Source organism: Rhinatrema bivittatum, chromosome 9 (genome assembly GCF_901001135.1).
Source record: "Rhinatrema bivittatum chromosome 9, aRhiBiv1.1, whole genome shotgun sequence".
Classification (NCBI taxonomy): Eukaryota; Metazoa; Chordata; class Amphibia; order Gymnophiona; family Rhinatrematidae; genus Rhinatrema; species Rhinatrema bivittatum.
The window spans coordinates 38,470,635-38,486,217 of NC_042623.1; the positions used below are offsets into that span (position 1 = coordinate 38,470,635).

The 15,583-nt window shown below is 43.6% G+C and overlaps 1 protein-coding gene across 11 annotated transcripts in view; it reads left to right on the forward strand.

Annotated features, from left to right (window-relative positions):
* MAGI2 (membrane associated guanylate kinase, WW and PDZ domain containing 2) overlaps nt 1-15,583 on the forward strand; it is a 1,548,202-nt gene that overhangs the window by 297,988 nt on the left and 1,234,631 nt on the right. The window lies entirely within an intron of this gene.

Below are 15,583 nucleotides of genomic sequence, written 5' to 3' on the forward strand. Positions count from 1 at the left end.
GAGAAGGGGGATTTAAAATGTCACAGAGAATAAAAAAAAGCCAGGCGGGAAGATGATGAAAGGAGCCCTGTCTGCATGTATCGATCAGCACTACTTCAGGGAGTTTACACTGAAGGTGCTCAGGGTGGTTGCTAATGCTTCTGCATGCTTTGCTGGTATGATTTCTCACCATGTTCAGTAATGCTATTGAGATGGTTTTGTATTCTTGGGTTTTGCATTTTGGAACCCGTTTTGAGCACCTACACGGAAAGGTGGGAAAGAAAAACGAATAAATGACTTGAAATCAGACTTGCAATCCGAGCCCGGAAAGAGCAAACAAGAGAGCCAGCCCAGTGGCAGGGTTGGGCACTGTCCCGTGGAGGGGCCTGGGTTCAGGTCGCCCGCTCCCTGCGTGGGCTGAAACGGGCTGGGGCAAAAGGCAGTGTTCACAGTCCCTGGAGTGGTGGGGGTGGGGGTGGGGAGGGCTGCACATCGGCGGCTCCCATTTGGAGGACGCTGCAATGACTGAGCTAAACAAAGGTGGGACAGGGAAAAGCCTCCAGGTGGTTGCAAATGGAGGTTCACAGTGTCAGGTCCCAGCCCTGTTCTTAACTTGAGTGAAGACTCAAGTGGGAAATTGCCAGAACCTCCATCCCAGTCCTGGCCAAATTAAAAAAGAAAAAAAGGACCAGCAAGATCCCAGTGAACTAAAAGAAATAGGCAAGTGTGACAAAAAGTTAAAGGAGACATTTCTGCAATCAGACTTTGAATTAGATAACTCCAGAAAAAAAACTGTGATGATAAAAACGTGATTAGCAACAAGCAAGGTCCTGTGTCACACAGCCACACCAATCAAAATAGTCTCTCTTACCGATGCTCATCTGAAATGTAGACCAGCTCAGACGCAACACCAGAAAGCAGCCAGGTACTCCAAAACTCAAAGTAATTAAAGTGCATTCAGTGCGGATTTGGTGTATACAAGAATTTTTTTTTTTATTAAGGCTAAAACGTAAGGCACATAAGAGCAAATCTTGGTGGTTTTGTAGATTTTTTTAAGCATTAAAACTTAGTAGCAAGCTTTTGGTACTTGTTTCACCCAGCTAAAACAAAACAAAAAAATATATATATTGCACACAGGCTGCTTGAAATTTTGCTAAGTGTTTTGCTCAGTTCTAATAAACCCTTGGCACTGTAGCATTATTAAATAATCTCTTAAAAAACAAAAAAAACATTTTGACTAATGTCTGCCATTTGTTCTGGGGTGCTGACAATAGGAAAAAAAAAAAAAAGAACCTGAATAATAAGTGAAGGTGGGTGACGATGCTGAGAACATAAATGAAAAGTTTCACGCCGTCTGCCATTCCCCATTTATTCAAAGGCCTCTGTAATCCCGACCTATCGGAATTCATGCAAGCCAAATCTGGAGAGGTGAGAACAGCTGGCAAGAGCTACAGCTCATTTACATCCCGAAGCAAGATTTGCATGCTAATTTGTAAGATCAAGCTATTTGGCTGCAGTGGTATGTTTGAATATGCAGCAACAAAATGGGTGAGCCACACGGGCAGTTGTGCGAGCCACTTGCAATATCAAATAGGGAAACAGCCTACAAGGATTTCTGAGAGACTTTGATATTTAAAAAAATAAATAAATGCAATTTTTTTTTTTTTTTTTTGGAAACAAATTTTGGCCAAAAAAATGTTTTTGAGCCTATATCAAACAAAGTATTTTGTGCATAAAACAAGGCGCATCATACATGTAAATTGTACAGGATCACTTTGTAGCCACCATTTATGGTCATGGGTGGTTGTTTCTATTTATTATGACGTACAAGTTTCACGTTCAGGGGGGGAAACATGCTCAGTAGTTGGCCAGTTCAGTTTTCACAAATGCCCACCCGCACATCCAGAATGAAAGCCTGTGCACTTCCTAACCGGATCAGTGACTCTCAGACTCTCCAACGTGGCAACCGCCCCCCCCTCCTCCCCCCCATCACCAGATGTACCCGAGTGAGGTCCATGTCTTGACAGGACACCTGCTCCAGGGGAAGCCTTTCGCATTTCATTCAGCTTGGAAAGCTGGCTAAATGCACACTATCCATACCGGCTCTCTTTCCCCCATCCTGAACGGAAGGTGAACTTCCTAACCATTCCTAATCTTGTACCAAGATATGCTAAATAATTGTAGTTCTTTTTCTTACATAAACCCGAGTGCTGTTGCATCGTGGCACTAGCAGCTCAAATTGTAGTTATTTTATAACAGTTTGATTTCTGATCCCTATCAAACGTTTTTAGTCTCAGGTTGGAAAAATAAAAATCATAAAAGAAGTATGGTTCAGTTTTAACATGGGCTGTTCTGTACACATTGTCATTTATAATCAAAGTTAAAGGAATAGAGCCCAGTATTCAAAAGATCTGGTGCTTAACTTTAAAGAGGCAATGCCTACATCTGGCCAATAGAAAATTACCCTCCCTAAATTTAGGTGCCTTAAAAGTGGGTGGGGCTATGGGAGGGGCCAGGTCAGGGGAGTAAAGTTGGGCATTCACTGCTGAATTCCAGCCCAGGGCACCTAACCTAAAGTCTGGAGACTCAGTGGCAATCCTTTAAATATCGGTGCTGAGCATTCTCTTTCTAAAAATGGCCAAATAACCCAGAGTGTGCGTGTGTGAGGGGGCTTAAACCCTTGTGAATAGAAATAAGGTCACAGAGGTGGGCAGGAGGAAGTCCCTGGAGGATTCTGAAGGCGGGGAAGCAGTCAGCGGGAATCAGATCCGCACTATACTCCTGACCTGGCAAGCTGCTGGCAACAGAATATGACGAGAGTTGAGGACCAGTTTACTTCCTGTTCCAGTGCCATCCACCCCCCCCCCCCCCCCCCACACACACACACAGCTGATCTCTGGCTTTTCCCTTCCATTATTCACGGCTGAGTCCCAGGCTTTCTTGAATTATGTGGCTCACGGCTAAGGAATCATCTGGCCTTGTCCCAGGCTTTCTTGAGTTATGTGGTGGAGGCAGGAACATTAATACAATTGAAAAAAAAAAAAAAAGCTGGGTAAGTCCAGAGGATCCTTAGCTGTAAGGAAGGGAAGGGAAAGCCAGGGAACAACTCGGGGGGGGGGGGGGGGAGCACTGGAGCAGGAAGTGAATTGGGTAGACTAGGAGGGCCTTGCAATTCTTTATCTGCCATCAGATTCTGTTTCTATCTAACTGCGAGAAGCAGAAAACTTAGTGAAACCCCCTAAATGGAAAGGAGAAACAGGAAAGAAAGAAGCAGCTGTTTTTTGTTTTTTTTTCTGCTTTTCCCATGCTTGTTTGCCATTAAGTTGGCCGCGGAGAGTTCTGAGTGGAACTTCGTTCAGGCGGAATGCTTTCATCCTGTCAGTTTTTAAAACCTAGACGGACTTTAAGGGGTGAACGATGGATCAAAACGTGGACCGAACTTTTCAGTTGTAAATAATATATGCACGTGGGGTTGATTCACCTTCACTCGGGGTTTAGAAAGATTTCCAGCAAAAAAACAACCCAAAAAACACATTGCTGCTCTTGCCATGGTGGCGGCGGCAAGCAAATAAATATATTTGTGTCCTGAAAAAGACCCTGCACATCTCAAAAATGCTTTGTGTAGTGTTCGATGCCTGCTCCTGCCCTTGCGGTGCACACTGCGGCACCTGCCTCATGCGCGCGGCTTCGTCCTACCACTTTGGGCTCGCAGAGTCCCTCCGCTGAGATCTGCGACATCCAGAAGGTGGGCGTGGGAAAGGCGCAGAGCGCCCTCACGCCCTGATGTGAGAACTGTCCCGGGGCAAGAAGCCAAAAGTGCTTGCCCACATTTTGATCAGCTCGCTGCATCATTTAAATATGCCTATTTATTTATTTATTTATTTATTTATTTGCTTATTTATTTATTTATTTAATGGTTTTATATACCGACATTCATCAATGATATCACATCGGTTAACAGTAAACAATAAACTCACTTAAGTTTATTAAGTTTATTATTTTTATTATTAAGTTTATTATTTTTATTAAGTTTATTAAGTTTATTATTTTTATTATTAAGTTTATTTAGCTTAAGTTTATTAAGTTTAAGCTTAAGCTTACCAACATGAGTAAATAAGTAAATCTATTCGTCTATTATTTGAATTTATAAGTCACCCAATCTTCGGAAGGGCTTTATGTGGATGGGATAAAACACAATGTTTCCGTGTTTCTAGTATAGCATTAAACGAATAAAGACAACATGAACAAGAATTGAACAGTTATAACAACAATATGAAATAATACAACTACTGGTATAATCAGTAAAGCCAATGAAAAGCTTAACAATATTGGATGCTAAGAACCGAGTGAGAGCAGTCAGTGCTGCAGTATAAGTTAAAATCAGTTGCTAATCTGATTAATAATTAAAAGCAGCATTAAAAAGCCACATTTTGCGTAGCTTTCTAACAAATAAATCATCCTTTTGTGAGTCTCATCTCCTTAGTAACGGAATTCCAAAGAGAAGGATCTGCATAGAAAAGCACACATTTCTGGGTGACAACATACAGTATTTAACCCCAGACGGAGCTGGAAAGGGCAATAAAGCATGTTTGGATGATCAAAGAGCTCCAAGTGTCCCATATATGTTCAGTCTCTTCCCTAGATATTGAGAACCAGAACCCAAATGTGACTTGTGAACTAGTGCCAACATTTTAAAAGAAACTCTAAAGGCAACTGGAAATCAGTGAAGTTTTTCCAGTGTTGATGAGATGTGATTGTAAAGTTTCAAACCCATAAGTATCCACGCCACTATATTTTGAACACACTGAAGCCTGTCAAGTTGTTTCTTTTTCAAGCCCATAAATAGTGCATTGCAATAATCCAAATACCCTATACCAGGGTGTGAGTTATGGTGGTTAGATCATTTTTAGGGCCTGATTTGCTAAGCTTTTTTCCCCCACAGACATAGAATGGGAGAAAAGCCGTAGTAAATCCTGGACCCTAGATAGCTAATGTGCAGAGGGTCTGTAACTTCCTAAACCAAACCTTAACCAGGTTTTTTTAGCATGGGTTGGCATAGTGAGTTTGGCCTCTGACGTCACACCAGCAGTGTCCACTTCTGATTTAACTAGCGGTGGCCATCAAAAGACAAAAGAGAGTGAGCAAACTCCATGGCTGATTTCCAAAACCCAGAGTTGCTCCTGCTTGTCTGCAGGTTCAGTGTTTTGTTCGTCCAGTCCTGCACGGTAATGAGAGAGGCTGAAAGACAGACAATCGAATTCCTCTACCCGGTCCGTAGCCAGTTCAGAAAAAGCGAATGCCGTCTTCATGTAGCGTTCGTTTAGAATCCCACACCAGATAGCCCAAAGGTCGTACATAAAAACTGAACAGCAGTGGGGAGAGGACAGCGCACCGGGGAACTCTACAGCTTAAAACTCCCTCACAGCTCAGGAACATCACCATCAATTTGCATTCACTGACTGTGAAAGGAGAGAAACCAGTGCCTTATCCTGCCTCTGACACCAAGGGCTGAAAACCGATCCATCATGATGTTGTGGTCGATGGTATTGACGGCGGCTGAAAGACTGAGTAGAATTATTAACTGAGTCGTTGCCTGAATCCAGACTTCTGAGATTGTCCATGGGGGGCCTGCCGGTGAAGTTATGGTCCCACGGCCGAGATGTAAACCGGAATGGAAATAATTATTATCCTCTAGTCAACTTTCAACCTGCAGGCTGGCTGCGTAGGAAACGGTGAAGACCGAAAGCTTCACTAAGACTGAAAAATATTGGAAGTCAATATTTAAAGAGTAACTTTTCAAGTCACCCAGACAAACCCTTGAGTTTTAAATCTCCCACCGTGAGATGTGGATAAATTGTCACAGAGGAAGATCAGAAGACCCTCAAAAGTAACTCCACCCTAAGGGACCAGGACACCGACTGGGGCAAGAGACAGAACTCTGGATTCAGGTAGAATTTTTCCGGAAGGCAGGGGATTGCCCTAGTCCACTGGGACAATTTATTCACCGAGGTGAAAAATTGATCAGCTTTCCCTCCGGATCCAGAGAAAAGGACACGAACCCAGAATCAGTGAAGTTAGTGTAAATATTGCCCATTGTACTGTTTATCCCTGCAGTACTTATCTCTACAGAGAATTGCACATCGCCTGGGCCAAGAAGGACTGACTACCTTCACCCCATAGAAAGAAGCCGCACTTTGAGTTCAGCAGTAAATGGAAATATGCATGTGAAGTTAGCTCCAGATAAGAAATCATTTTAGGGTGCTAGGGGAAGCAGTAAAACCCTGGCCAAAGGGTGACACTCATAGGAGGTAATGCATGCAAATAAAGCTCATGTATATTCATTACAGATATCCTGAAAACTCAACTGGCTGGGGAAGGGGGGGGGGGCGGGGTACTCAAGGACCAGTTTGAGCACTCCTGGGCTGAGCAACTGCACTGGCCCTGACTCTTCTCTTTTTCACATCTGTCTGCTGTTCCGCTTTTTATGTTTCATGCTACAACCTTGATGTAAAAATAAAAAATTAGTGAAGCACTACAGAAATAGGTGTTTGGTGACATCTGTTTTAATTACTGCAAGAAAACCACAAGAATATGTTACCCCAGCATAATTTTCTACCGAAAACTGAAGAAAGGAAAGGAGATGGTAGGTATCTGTTCTTTTTGGTTTTTTTTAAAGCTTCATGAAAAATCAGGCAAGTGTGTGCATGTTCAAGAAAAGATTTTTTAAAATGCATGCCGTACAGAAATGCGCCTTTTGCAGTTGTGTTTTATGCTTTAGCATGTTGGTATTTCCTCTTATCCTTGGAGCTATGGGCTCTCCGTTTCTATAATGTGAGAGACTGACAGCGTGCGATCCACTTGTCCTTGGAGCTCTGGGCTCTCCGTTTCTATAACGTGAGAGACTGACAGCATGCGATCCACTTGTCCTTGGAGCTCTGGGCTCTCCGTTTCTATAACGTGAGAGACTGGCAGCGTGCGATCCACTTGTCCTTGGAGCTACGGGCTCTCCGTTTCTATAACGTGAGAGACTGACAGCATGTGATCCACTTGTCCTTGGAGCTCTGGGCTCTCCGTTTCTATAATGTGAGAGACTGGCAGCGTGCGATCCACTTGTCCTTGGAGCTACGGGCTCTCCGTTTCTATAACGTGAGAGACTGACAGCATGTGATCCACTTGTCCTTGGAGCTCTGGGCTCTCCGTTTCTATAACGTGAGAGACTGACAGCGTGTGATCCACTTGTCCTTGGAGCTACGGGCTCTCCGTTTCTATAATGTGAGAGACTGACAGCATGTGATCCACTTGTCCTTGGAGCTCTGGGCTCTCCGTTTCTATAACGTGAGAGACTGGCAGCGTGTGATCCACTTGTCCTTGGAGCTTTGGGCTCTCCGTTTCTATAATGTCAGAGACTGACAGCGTGTGATCCACTTGTCCTTGGAGCTATGGGCTCTCCGTTTCTATAACGTGAGAGACTGACAGAGTGTGATCCACTTGTCCTTGGAGCTCTGGGCTCTCCCTTTCTATAATGTCAGAGACTGACAGCGTGTGATCCACTTGTCCTTGGAGCTATGGGCTCTCCCTTTCTATAATGTCAGAGACTGACAGCGTGTGATCCACTTGTCCTTGGAGCTATGGGCTCTCCGTTTCTATAACGTGAGAGACTGACAGCGTGTGATCCACTTGTCCTTGGAGCTATGGGCTCTCCGTTTCTATAATGTCAGAGACTGACAGCGTTTGATCCACTTGTCCTTGGAGCTATGGGCTCTCCGTTTCTATAACGTGAGAGACTGACAGCGTGTGATCCACTTGTCCTTGGAGCTATGGGCTCTCCGTTTCTATAATGTCAGAGACTGACAGCGTGTAATCCACTTGTCCTTGGAGCTTTGGGCTCTCCATTTCTATAACGTGAGAGACTGACAGCGTGTGATCCACTTGTCCTTGGAGCTATGGGCTCTCCGTTTCTATAACGTCAGAGACTGACAGCGTGTGATCCACTTGTCCTTGGAGCTATGGGCTCTGCGTTTCTATAACGTGAGAGACTGACAGCGTGTGATCCACTTGCTCAGCAGTACACAGAATTCTGAATCAGAACAACTTGTGTGCCCCAAGAGTTTGAATACCTACCACTGACATTGCATGACCTTGGCCAAGTGACTTTGGGGCCTGTCTACTAAAAGGCATTAGGGTTAATGCCCACACTTAGGGATGGATTTTTAAACCTATGCGCGCAGCCTACATTTGTGCACGCTACCCGGTGCGCACAAATGTACGCCCAATTTTATAACATGTGCGCACAGCCGCTCGCATGTTATAGTATCCGGGGTCGGCGCACGCAAGAGGGTGCACACTAGTGCACCTTGCGCACGCCGAGCCTTAGGGGAGCCCCAATGGCTTTCCCCATTTCCTCCGAGGCCGCTCCGAAATACCAGCCCACGTTCCCCTTAGGTTGAGCCATTGGGTGCTGGGGCCAGCTGGGCTTAGATGCAGGCCTCTGTGGAGGTGAAGATTCAAAGAGTACACGAAGTTGCAGGCCAGGGTCTAGCACAGGAGGAATACAGGCGGAGATGGTGTCCAGGCATTTGTCAGTGGTAGGCGGAGTCAAACAGTTACTATTATCCAGGCAGTGGTTTGTGGCAGGCAGAAGGCAATCAGAGACACGTTGCAGGCAGCGATCAGTGGCAGGCAGAGTTCAGTCAACATCGAGAAACAGGCCAAGGTCAAACCAGAGGGATCCGTCCGAGGGCAGGCAGGACAGAAGGCAAGAAGGGAGGACACTGAAGAACTGGAACACAGGAGCGAAGAGCTGGAACACAGGAATTCAGGGAAGCCGAGGCAATGCACACTGCAGAGAAGTCGACCTATTGCCGAGGCATGGGAATGTTGCCGCAGCGGCCTTATATAAGTAGGAGCCACACAGGGGATTTCCCATTGCGGACCCTTTAAATGCAGGCAGTCTGGGGACGCGCATGCCTAAGGACCCAGCCCCTTCTGGAGTTGGCGGCATTCGTCTTCGTGCGGCTTTTGTTTGGCCTGGTCAGACGTGGCAGACCGCCGCGTATTCCACCGGGGACCTGCCACGGCGTCAGTGAGATCACGCATGGGTCGGGGCTGGAAGTAAGAACTGCAGTCCACAGTCCCTTCCTGCAAACCGCCGAGTGCAACAGCACGTTAATGCTTGTGGCACTGTTACACAATTTAATTCATTGATTCTATTCACTCAGCTATATACTTGATATAGAATTTGTGATTCCTGTTTACTAAGCTGTTATCTAATTCTCTTTCACATTTCTGAGCATGGGTTCTTTTGATTAATGCAGCAATAATGTGGTTGCCCTAGGCTTTTGTTTCCTGGTTGCCATGGCTAGTGCAGTCTGCAAGGTACTTGGCAGATTCCTGTTGGTGAACTCTCATAAGCCTAGCATTTGACGTCTGCAGTAGACAGCAATTTCATTTTATTCTAGTAGACAGAATACTAAGCACCGAGCAGCACCCTCAGGAAACTTAACCAATAAGAATTCTCTGTAGAAAATAAGAACTTCAGTGTCAAAAACATTGGATGATTTGGTGTTATTTCTAATAAACTAAAATAAAACAAGAAAAATAACTTCCTATTGTAAACTGTAAATTATTTTCTGGAAAGCTTATGTAACCCTTTATCCATGGGTGATACTATTATCCTAAGGGCACACAAAAGAATTTCTTTAGGGGCTACTGTCTCTGCCACTTCCCCAAATCTTCTGTCCTAAAGGGGTGGATTCTTTTCTGTGGGGAGAAGGTTAACCTTGTAGTCGTCTCCCATCTGAGTGTGTTACCATAACTCTTTGGGGCAGGTCCAATACATCCAGGTTTGTGGTGATATGAGAGTACAGGCAAGTCTCTCAGTTCCTGTGTAAGTATCCTTTAGTGTGGGAAGTTGAGCTTTGATTATCCTCCATGAGGGAAGGACTTGGTATCCCAGCGTGTCCGGGGTTTCCTAGCAGTGGGTAGGATCCCATGTTACCACAATACCTGAGGTCCGCAGTAATAATGATAGTTCCATCTTTGAAATTAGCCCATCTTGTTAGCGTGAGGGGGTCATGCCTTTTCTGGCATTCTGGACCAGAACGTTGGAATCCTTTGCCAAGTTATATGAGAGAGATCAGTGATGTGAAGTTGTTTCAGAAACACCTTAAGACCCTTTTATTTGAAGAAGAATTTATGTAAATGTAATGAGGAATGTATTTTAGGTATCGTATTTTATTTTGTTTGATTATCTTTCTGTATTACATTTATGGTATGTTTGTTTTATTTAATTTTATCTACTGTACTTTGCTTAGCATGATTTTGATATAGGCATAAAATAAATAAATAAATGTCTCCGATCGCCAGCCTGGCTGTTGTCTTGTGTCCCAGGGTGGATATTCTGGTGGAGGGGGTTTCCAGATGTTCTTCAATCCTATTCTTACAAAAAAAAATAAAACAGCTTGGGACTTTCCAGGGGGTAAGGTTTAATTTGGAAGAAGATATTGAAGCTTCCACTTTTGGATAAGGAAAGGGGCAGAAAATACTTCCTTCCCACTTAGATGAACAAAAACTCAAGCTGTGGAACAAAAGCCGCCTTCTTTCTGTGACTGGTCCCTGTCATCTCCTCTTAGGCTGGTCGAAGAGGTCCATAGATCCCTCTTTACCACCCTGAACAGGGGATAAAGCCTGCCAGGAAGGGTTCAGGTCAAAACTGGGAACAAATCTGGAAATTTGGCAAAATCCTTCTATCTCTATCCTTCTTCCTTCCATTCCTGTCAGAGGACCTGGCAGGGCAGTGTCTCTCCCTTCTTTTGCTAGACTTGGGGGGGCCTAACTTGGAGACAACATTGAATCAGCTCCTTACTCTTGCAAAAGCAAGCCCTCACTGCCCTACTATACCCTAGACCAGGGGTGCTCAAACTGGTCCTATGGACCCCCCCCCCCCAGCCAGTCGGGTCTTCAGGATATCCCTAATGAATATGCATGAGAAATATTTGCATGCACAGGAAGTAGTGCATGCAAATATTTCTCATGCATATTCATTAAGGGTATCCTGAAAACCCAGCTGGCTGGGGTGGGGGTGGGGCCCTTAGGACCGGTTTGAGCACCCCTGCACTAGACTAACCCCCCTCTTCTAGATTGGGGTTATACCATCTCAGACATCTTCAGGGGAGGTGCTCTAGAGAATGGTATATACCTCCTAGCTGACTAAATTAAAGAGAAAATGTCTAATGCCGTTTAGTGGAGACCTGTGGATCTGTGCTCTTAATTAAGATATTAATGAAATGATGTAGTCATAAGGCAATCTGGAGCACTTTTAATTCCTTGTCTTTCAGATTCCCAACGCAGGTATCTGTTAAGCAGTTTCAGCATCTGGAATCTGATGCACTAAAGTGCGCCGATGCTCATGCTAGCGTTAACGCGTATTACCTCAATTACATGCTCTATTGGTACTTTTAACTCACGCTATTTAGCCGTCACAAACATCGACACAGAGTCCATGCAAAACAGGTAGCAAGCTGCATAATTGTGCAAACTCTCTCATTATGATTGAAATAACTCACGTTAAAAGGTGCGAACACTGATGCAGACCCATTACCGCAAGAAACTTAACTACACCTCAGGGAGTTGTAGTTCATTTTACTTTTGCCCTAACTTTCTCAGCGTTAGCATGCACATTTTCACAAGAAAAATGGAATTCCAGATTATTTGCATGTCATTAATACGGATGTTAGTGGTTCTTATTCATTGAACTTTGATACTTTGGCCTGTGGGTCATTTCAATAGTCCTGCACTGTCTTCTGGGACATAGGAGTAAACTGTTTGACATGTTAGTTATCGAAATAAATAAAAAAGGAGATGCACGTGTTGGCTCTGTTTTTGATATTTTGTATTTTGGTTTGAGAAAAAATGATCCTGTGGTGCTTTATCATGAACAAATGAAGAGAAGGCAGAAAAATCTTTGTATATAGAGGATCCATGTTGCTTTGGCCGCCTTTGCATTAGTAAATTTTTGTTTTTTCTTGTTAAAATAGATTTAAAAGCCTGGATTGCTTAGAACTATTTAGCTTCTAATATACCCAACGAATACCAGTGTTTTGTACTACAGTGGTACAAGAGAATCCTAAAAATGGTACAGCTGCTTACCAAAGAGGGACTAATTAAAATATGAAAATTAACTCAGTTCTTAGAATGAATGTATGCAAATATATATTATGAATAATTGCACTGGAAAGCCTGAAAACCAGACTGGCTGAGGGCCTCAAGGCTTAAGTTTGAGAACCACTTTCCTATGCACAATTTCTCTCTGTTGAGCTGAGTGCTCAGTGCTGATTTCCTCTGAATATGTTGCATAGAATCAAACTTTTTATATGCTTTTCTCTCTTCCACCCCATTGTCAAACCTTTTGTTGACAGGGTAGAAATAACTCCCGCTTCAGCAGGCTCTAGCTCTCTATGCAATTTCTACTGTGCGCCACTGAAGGGCCTGATTTACTAAGCTTTTATCCCAGAGACACGGAATGGGAAAAAGCTTTAGCAGCTCAGATGCTAAGAGAGCTGAAAGCACAGGCCTGGGAAAGGGCTACATTCGACATGCTAAATTCTTTGTAACTTACAGAACACGTCAACCAATTTATGTTTTACAAAATACAGCAACAGTGATAACGTAACCACAGCTTTGGCAGAATAATCCGATTGGCCTACTCTGTTTTATTTTCTTAATGACACAATACAGCGGTTTCAAAATCGTATGACTGGTGAGGAGCTCACAAAAATAAAAATAAAGCCATGCGCTAACTCATTATGCAAAAATATTTTTAAAAATTCTTTATTCAAAACATAAAACTGAATAATAAAGATAACCAAATACAAAAAATCAAACTTAGTCATATGTATTAAACCACGAAAAATATCTAAAGGTTCATAAAGCAAACACATGAAAAACATGCATCTACATTAGCTGAATGAGTACTCAAAAAAGATACCTATACATAAACACAAAAACATACAAAATGAGCAATATTATTACATATCTGTCTATAGATAGATAGATAGATACACACATAGGACAATGACAAACACTAACAACAAAAATAAAATCTACAAAAATATCAAAAATTCAAGAAAGAAAAAAAATGTAAAACTTAAAAGGGGAAAAATGTTGCAGGAGTGGACCCTTGGGCCGGCTGAGACTGATGGTGTTGCACTGTGGGGACCCACAGTGGACGTCGCAGCCGGGAGGCAGCGCTGAAGAGGTGTTCCGAAGAAGGCTTCACTACTGGAAACCCGAGGTCCCCTCAGGAGGAGCCCGTAGGGACCCGGACCTCTTGGACTTAGGTGTGATCCTATGCGACCAAGGACCAGAGAAGCAGCCGAAGAGGTAGACGACGGAAGTGGCTGAGCCCAGGAGGCCAGAAGAGACTTCACCCTTGGAAGCCCGCGGCCCTCCCGGGAGGAGCCCGTGAGGGCCCGAGCCGCTGGGACTTAGGTGAATCCTCCGGGCAAGCGAAGAACCGGATACCTGTAGAATAGGAGAGGACTGAAGCCGAAGTCGATGGACGAAGCAGGGTCAGAAGCCAAAACCAGGGACGGAAGCTGAAGCCGGAGTCAATGGACGAAGCAGGGTCAGAAGCCAGAAGTCAGACGCCAAAAACCAGGGACAGAAACTGAAGCCGGAGTCAATGGACGAAGCAGGGTCAGAGGTCGGAGCCAAAGACAGACAAGAGTCCTGAAGCAGCAACTAGCAACTCAAAAGAGTGAAACTCGTTGCAAGGCAGGGAAAGAGCCTAGCTGCAGGGTTTATGTAGGCCTGCAGCGTCTGACGTCATCAGGGGGCGTCATGTAGTTTCCCACGCTGGCCCCTTTAAGTTCAGAGCCCCTGCACGCGCACCTAGGGGACGGGGCCAGATGCGACGGATCGCCAGTGTCTCCCTCGAGGAGGGAGCACCGCGGTCGAGGCCAGGACAGACCTTGTCGGCATCGCAGTGGCCTGGGCTGGCCTCGAGGTAAGTGGAGGGCCCGTGGCCGTAACAAAAAAAAGGGAAGAATAAAAGCTTTTTTTCAAAAGAAAATTTGAAAAGGTTCTGTATTTTTCTGTGGTGATTAATAAAATTTAAATTACAAAAAAAAAAAAAGGAAAGAGTTCCTCACCAGCCAAACGATTTTGAAACCACTGTATTATGTCATTTAAGCTGATTAATAAATCTTCATAATACTTCATCAATTCTCCATAGGGACTATGGATATCATCAAGAGTCAACACTAGTAGAAATGAAGGGCTTCATCAGGGTTGTCAAGTTGTCCAGGGATAAGTCAGAATTCAAATATGATATATATCAGTGTTCCCCAGCAGCATCTTCACAACAAGGGAAAATGCAATGCTTACTGCACTGAGACAGACACTGCCACACCAAATAGCTCACTGGCATGAAACAAACAGAACAGCCATCATCAGTTTAGCCAAAGCCAACTCAACTGTATCCTGACCTGCCTATATTGTAATATTTATGTATGTATGTATTTATTTATTTTATATACCATCATTCCAAATAAAGATCGCAGTGGTTTACAACATAACATACATATTATGGCATGACTTATACAATGACTTAATGTAATCCCATAACATACATACTATATATCAGCATGAACATTGACTTAATGTAATCAATTGAGATACAGATCTACGGGGTGTTTTAACTAAGGTGCTGGGATAAGAGGGTAATGGTCTATAGGATATGTTTCAGATTTTTTTATTTTGGTATCAGAGTGTGATGGGCTATTTAGTTCTATTGTTAGTTTATTAACATCTTTGACATTGTTGGTGCTTGTTCTGAGCACAGGTAGTTTTAAGTTGACCTTATTGGTGTTTGCTCTGATCTCAGGTAAGTTTCAAGGTAGGTTATAGGCATTTTTAGATAACCATGTTTTAGTTCACTTTTGAATTTCTTTCTTTCTGGAGTCAGTCATAGTGTCTTGGGTTGTGAGTTCCATAGTATTGGGCCAGCAATGGAGAACACACTGTCCCTTATTTTTGTTAGATGAGTATTCAGTAATGTTGTCATAGCTAATAATCCTTTATTCTGAGATTTTAGCAATCTCTGTGGTTTGTATGGTTGTAGTCCTATGGCTGCCAGACCTGGGTTATCAGAATGTATGTATTAGTGTTAATACTTTGTAGTGAATTCGGGATTGTACAGGGAGCCAATGTAGAGATATCAGTGAGTGCGTGATGTGATCAAATTTTCTTGATCCTATTAAGAGCCTTGCTGCAGCATTTTGTAGAAGTTGTAGCTTTTTTATTAGACAGTTAGGTACTTCTAGTCAAAGAGAGTTACAGTAGTCTATGTTAGAGAAGATGAGGGTTTGCAGGACCGTGCGGAAGTCTTCATGAGTCAACAATGGTTTCAGTTCATGTAATAGGCGCAGTTTCACATAGCCTGTTTTAATTAATTTATTTATGTGCTTTTCCATTGTTAAGCTTTAATCTATCTGTATCCCTAAGTTCCGTACTTGGTCAGAGGGTGTAATTTTAAAGTTAGCCAGTTCTAATGGCTGGAGTGTTACTATGGGTGGGTTTCTCCTTAGCAGTATGATTTCAGTTT